General features: G+C 43.5%; 1 long non-coding RNA gene across 1 annotated transcript; it reads right to left on the bottom strand.

Moving 5' to 3' along the window:
• Positions 1 to 449: 449 nt before the first annotated feature.
• LOC310895735 lies at positions 450 to 2,692 on the bottom strand. Its single transcript, XR_014580915.1, has 2 exons — positions 2,556 to 2,692; positions 450 to 2,478 (listed from the first exon to the last, which is right to left on the bottom strand). It is a non-coding gene; the product is annotated as an uncharacterized lncRNA (long non-coding RNA).
• Positions 2,693 to 5,369: the final 2,677 nt, after the last annotated feature.

The raw sequence follows: 5,369 nt of genomic DNA, 5'->3' as shown, positions 1-5,369 counted from the left end.
TCTGTCAGCAGAACAAGAGTTCCTCATGCTCTGACGTCCTTCAGGACATTCTGTGCTCTGCTGACAAGAAGCCTCTTCCCCTGAAACCGCAAGAAGACTGGTGGTTAGCAATGAAAGTATTTCTCCAGAGATAAGTGGGTAGGTTGAGCAATGGCTCGGTCACTTTGCCTGGCGGTTCCTGCTGCTCCTTCTGCACCAAGCGCCCAGACACGAGGTCCAGCTGGAAAGAAGCAGGGCACAAGTCCAGAAGGTGAGGAGTCCTCAGCCAGCTCCCAGTTGACTTGTCTTCTGAGCAGAACATCTCCAGTCACCTTCCTGTGCCTTGCTTTCTCTATCTGTAAATGAAAGTCCAATTTATTTATTTATTTTTAAACATTTTGAGTGTTTTTGCACCAAGCACAAGTGTGAAATTTCATTGCAGTCAGGACAAACAGATACCCCATCAATGTGCCATAGAACGTTTAACCGTGGTGCTCATTTAGGCCCTGATCTTGTAAAGATTTAAGCACGCTTATGCTTAAATGTGAGCAGCCCTGTAGAAAACTAGATTACACATGCACTTAAGTGTTATCAGATTGAAGTCATAGAACAACAATCACAAAAGGTACTTAATCACCTTTAAATTACAGCGTTCCTAATTTAGCTAATGTTATTCCCCAAGGAAAAATTGCCTCATTTAGCATACAATCAAGAAAGAATCAAGGGCTGTTCCTTCAAGTGGCTGACAGTTCAAAAAGAGATATGATTAAAAAAAAAAAGGTTGCTAAAGGCTGAACTATTTAATTGAATTATCTCTATAAGAAATTGATGCAAATTAATAGTATAATACTCCATTATTTTTCCACAGAATCCCTCATCCTCAAGCCTTCCTAAAATACATTAATAAACTTGGAAAACAAATGTATATTTTTTGTATGGAACAAGTATTCTGTCCCTGTTGGAGGCTTTCTGATAATGATTTCTATTTGGAAGGATGACGGTGTTTTCCTTTTTATTGATTCAGGAAAATGAGCCCACGAGCTTCCAAGGGGTTGAGATCCTGGTGTAATTTCCTTCAGTCCTTGAGGTGCTCACCAAGTCCCACCATGCTGTATTCATACAAGCAGGTGAGATCACTTCCCAGTGCCTAAATTGGATGGAAGAGGAAGATGGCAGGCAACACAGCCAGAGAGATGAGAAAAGGAACTGAGGAAGAAACAGAAGAAACCCAATGGAGTCCATGGGAACATGCTGTCCTGCTGGCATTACAAACGTTAAATAATAGACCTCATCATCACTACTGAAAAATCTGTATTATCTCCAAAGAAGGTTAATTTTTCACTGGTCCTACATGTGGTTGGGGACCTGGCGAGGGAGAACTCACTTTTATTTCAGAAACAGGTTTTTACAGTCTTTGGTCTCAGAACATGAGAAATAACAACATTTTGTTTCTCTAACTTTATTCAGGTTATTTTTATGTTCCAAATTGTTTTTAAATTACGAAGTAGCGCTGCTGTAGTATGAGTACCTCTGCAATTGTTTCTGCTTGCTGGCAAAATAGCAGCTGCTATTGCTTTACCCAGATTGATTTCCACAGAACAGCTCCATCTAAAGCCTACCTACAGGCAACAACTCTGCAGCAAAATATCAGTGCAGTCTCATTTTTGGCTGTAAGCTTTTCACAGAAAAAAAGCCAATGCATTTTCGAAGTACAACACAGGATGTCGGTCATTCAGAGCACATTGAGGACGAGATGCTTATTTTTAAAGGATTAAATCAATCTTCCACTTCCCTCCTCCCCAACAAGTAGGAAAAAAAAAAGCCCATCCCACAGCTATCTCTGTTCACAAGGCACAAAAGATGAGAACTGGGGCACGCATGCTCTCATGGACATTACAGACCGGTAGGGGTTATTTTTATTTTTTACTACTGGGAAGCTGAAATGTTCTTGCTAACGTTTGCCACCTCAGGCTGATGGATTCAGGAAAGGTGCTTAGGCCTGCCACCTCCTTCCAAGCAAAGGTCCTGTCATCTCTCTTAAACCTCTTGCAGGACAAGAGGCAATAAAGTGGAACAGAAGAAGAAGCACTTCTGTGCTCTGCGGGTGATGGAGCACTGGCACAGGTTGCCCCCAGCACAAGGCTGTGGGGTCTGCATCTTTGGAGATCTTCAGAAGCCGCCTGGACGTGGCCCTGGGCACCAGCTCTGGGTGTCCCTGCTTGAGCTGAGGTGGGACAAGATGGCCTCCAAAGGGCCCTGCCAGCCTCAGCTGTTCCGTGAATCTGTGATATGATGAATCTTCAGGAACAGCTGGCTGGGATTCCTGTGGCCAAGGGTGTGCAAGCACTGTTGTCCTGCGCCAGTTGCCAGTGGCACTGACTGCACATTCCTGTGCTCCCCACTCAGCCGTGGCCACATTCCTGGGCTGTCCCATGTCACCGGAGCTCAGGCAGCCCTGTGACAAGTCACGCAGGGACTCCGTTTGCCTGAAAACTAAGCCTGCAAAGAAAGATTCACGTAGCCGCAAAGAAAGGGCAGCCTGTACAACCATCCCATGCTTATTCCCCTGTAGATACCTTCTTGTTTCCCATCTACAGCCAACGTTTAAGTACCCGAGCAGTCCTCTTCCTTCAACTCTGTAAAGTAAGGACTTGTCCACATGCTGCACAGAAGGGTTGTCCTGAACTTTCTTTCAAATGGGCTTGACTACTTTCCGCCAGATTCTGGTGCAGACACAGTCACTCTATAAAAAGTGGCCTCACTTTCACACTTTAACAGAGTCATCTTAAGGTCACACCTGAAATTAATTTGGATAACATTTCCACAGTGCACCTGTGCAGACAAGCAGTAAATTAAAAAAAATAAAAAATAAAAAAATATATAGTTGCAGTTATGTACATGCTTAAGAGCATGAAGAAATCAAGCCTACAATAGGTGTCACTTTTGCGGACAGTTCATGTGCCCTTCTTTAAAGCAATTTGACTTCCACTGCACAGCAGTACTAAAGTTGCCTGCTGCATGGTGTATCCTGCATGTGCATTTGTCCAAGCCTTTGTGAGACATCTCTCCCTTTGCTTTAGCCTTTAGGTGGGATGTACAATTAATTTGAGTTCTGTACTTCCCAACAAGCAACACATTTTAGTGGGTCATTATTCCTGAAAGCTCTGAGATCCGTGTTTATCGGTACACGCGGAAACCAGTGTGCTGAACCACCTCGGGACGCGGTCATATGAAACATTATGCAACACTTTCTCCTATAAAAGAGAATGTTATTTTGTCAGTCCATAAATCCAGCTTTGAAAACAAGCATTACATTCACAAAGAAATGCTTCTGAAAAAAAAAATAAAACGTATTTCAGTGGGCAGACTTCCAGCCCCACAAAAGTGTGGAATAGCCTGACTTTTTTTTTTTTTTTTAAGCTCTGTTTAGTTTTTGAAATTCTGATGCAAACAACTTAAACACTAATCCTCTCTTACAGAGCCAGGCACCGGGGATGTCAGTAAAGACAAATCGTGAGGTGGAGGTTTCCGTGGGGGTCCAAGCTCTGCTGCAGCCTCCATGGGCATTTGGGGTAGATAAGATCAGGCTGAGAGCTGCTAGTGTATGGTTTCTTCAGAATAGGAAACAGAAGAATCAGAAACAAGAGGAGCTCTTCCAATGAACTAAAGACGATGGACAACAAGAAAAATCTAGCCTACTTATCCAAATAATACAGGCAGACTAGCACGTACTGGAATTCGGGACTGAAACCAAAGAGAGCTGACATGAGGACATACTGTGGGGAGGGACGAGAGCAGCAATGAATGGTACCATTGTGTGACTATTTTAATTAATTTTTGTAATGAAGCCAAAGCTCTAATTTACCACATCCCAAAAGTAAATAGAAAAGGTTATGACCTTAATTTAGGAGGTGGAGAAGGAAAACCTAATTGTTAAGTAGTCAGCTGTCACGCGTTAACTGCAAGAGGAGAGATACACTTGGTGTGTTACTACGAATAGTCCAGATTCAACAGTCGAAATACTGGTAATGACGGTTTCGTTCTCTCTCCCCTTCATTTTCTTTCCAAGTCTTTGATTAGAAACATTTTGTACCAGTTTTACCACGTGGAGTGCAATGTTCCCCACTCCACCAGACACTGAGTAAACCTTGTCTGGGCCACAAAATTGCCTTTTTTGTCTTCTCAGCAGGCAGACGTGTGTGTGCAGTCTTGGTGGGGTACAAAACACTCAGAGATCGAGGAGGTCCTTCCTGCCACCTTGCTTTCTGCCAGCCCTGAGCGAGTATATTCCTACACCAGAGCTGAGAACGGCAAGAGTATTTTTTGATGCATAAGCCATGTCTTCTTCTAACCAGGGCCACTAATAAGGATTTATTTAATTAAATATGCACTATATACTCTTCAAAAATGCCTCTGTTCGCATCGCTCAGACTTTGTGCAACCATCTCTGTACTTAACAGTGCAGCAGCGACATGGGGTCGTTTCTGTGGGCCAAGGGAAAGAGGCACGGACAGAGCTGAGAGCTGGAGGTATTTAATGTGGATGTGGCACCAAGGGACATGGGCTAGTGATGGGACTCAGCAGGTCACGTTGACGGTTGGACGTGATGATCTTGAAGGTCTTCGCCAATCTAGAAGGTTTTGTGATCTCTGTGAGGTCCTAGTGTCTGGTCAGCTCCCACACCTCTATATGTGCCCGTGCATAAAGAGCACAAGACCGTGCGCTCGCTAAACCAAGTGTCTTATACTCTGGATCTTTTTGTTCTCAGCCCTGTAATGCCAGCAGGAAGAGGAAGTTACCCAGCATCAGAACATGCAGGGGTTAGGCAGAAATGTTCGTAGTAAAAAATGCTGTTCTGGTAAGTTCTGCTACGACAGAAACAAAGAGGTGATCTCTGTTAGGCTGGCTAGTTCAGACAAAGAATCCTGTGTGAGACAGTGTGAATATTTTTAGATTAACACCTATAATGCGGTAGCTATCATCCCAAATACAAACAACAGACAGTTCCTGTGCCCAAATACTTAATAACAGCCCTCTTTTCCTAGCATATGCAAAAGCAACCTTTGCTGTTCTAGAACCATGAACATTGCTTTTGGCCCTCTCCTTTTCATGGTATTCCTACTCAAAAATCCTGAATTACAAGGACACGTCATCTGCTGTACATTTTTACTGGCAAGGCAGGTTGGTTAGCTGGCTGGCATCACGGTTTAACTGTTTAGGTCCCGAGCAAAAAATTAGATGTATTCTTCTGCTACGAGTCAAGATCATCAGGAAAGTTCCTCTGGTGCTTTCAATAAGCAAGAATAAACCTCATGAATGACTTCCTGAACGTCTGTCAGTACTGGGAAATAACAGATCTTCCATCTTCTGTGGCTGTCAAATCCAGAGTG

The sequence above is a fragment of the Anser anser genome (genome assembly GCF_964211835.1).
Source record: "Anser anser genome assembly, chromosome: 2".
Classification (NCBI taxonomy): Eukaryota; Metazoa; Chordata; class Aves; order Anseriformes; family Anatidae; genus Anser; species Anser anser.
The sequence above is the reverse complement of the archived record's forward strand: the minus strand, read 5'-3'. Positions and strand labels throughout refer to the sequence as shown.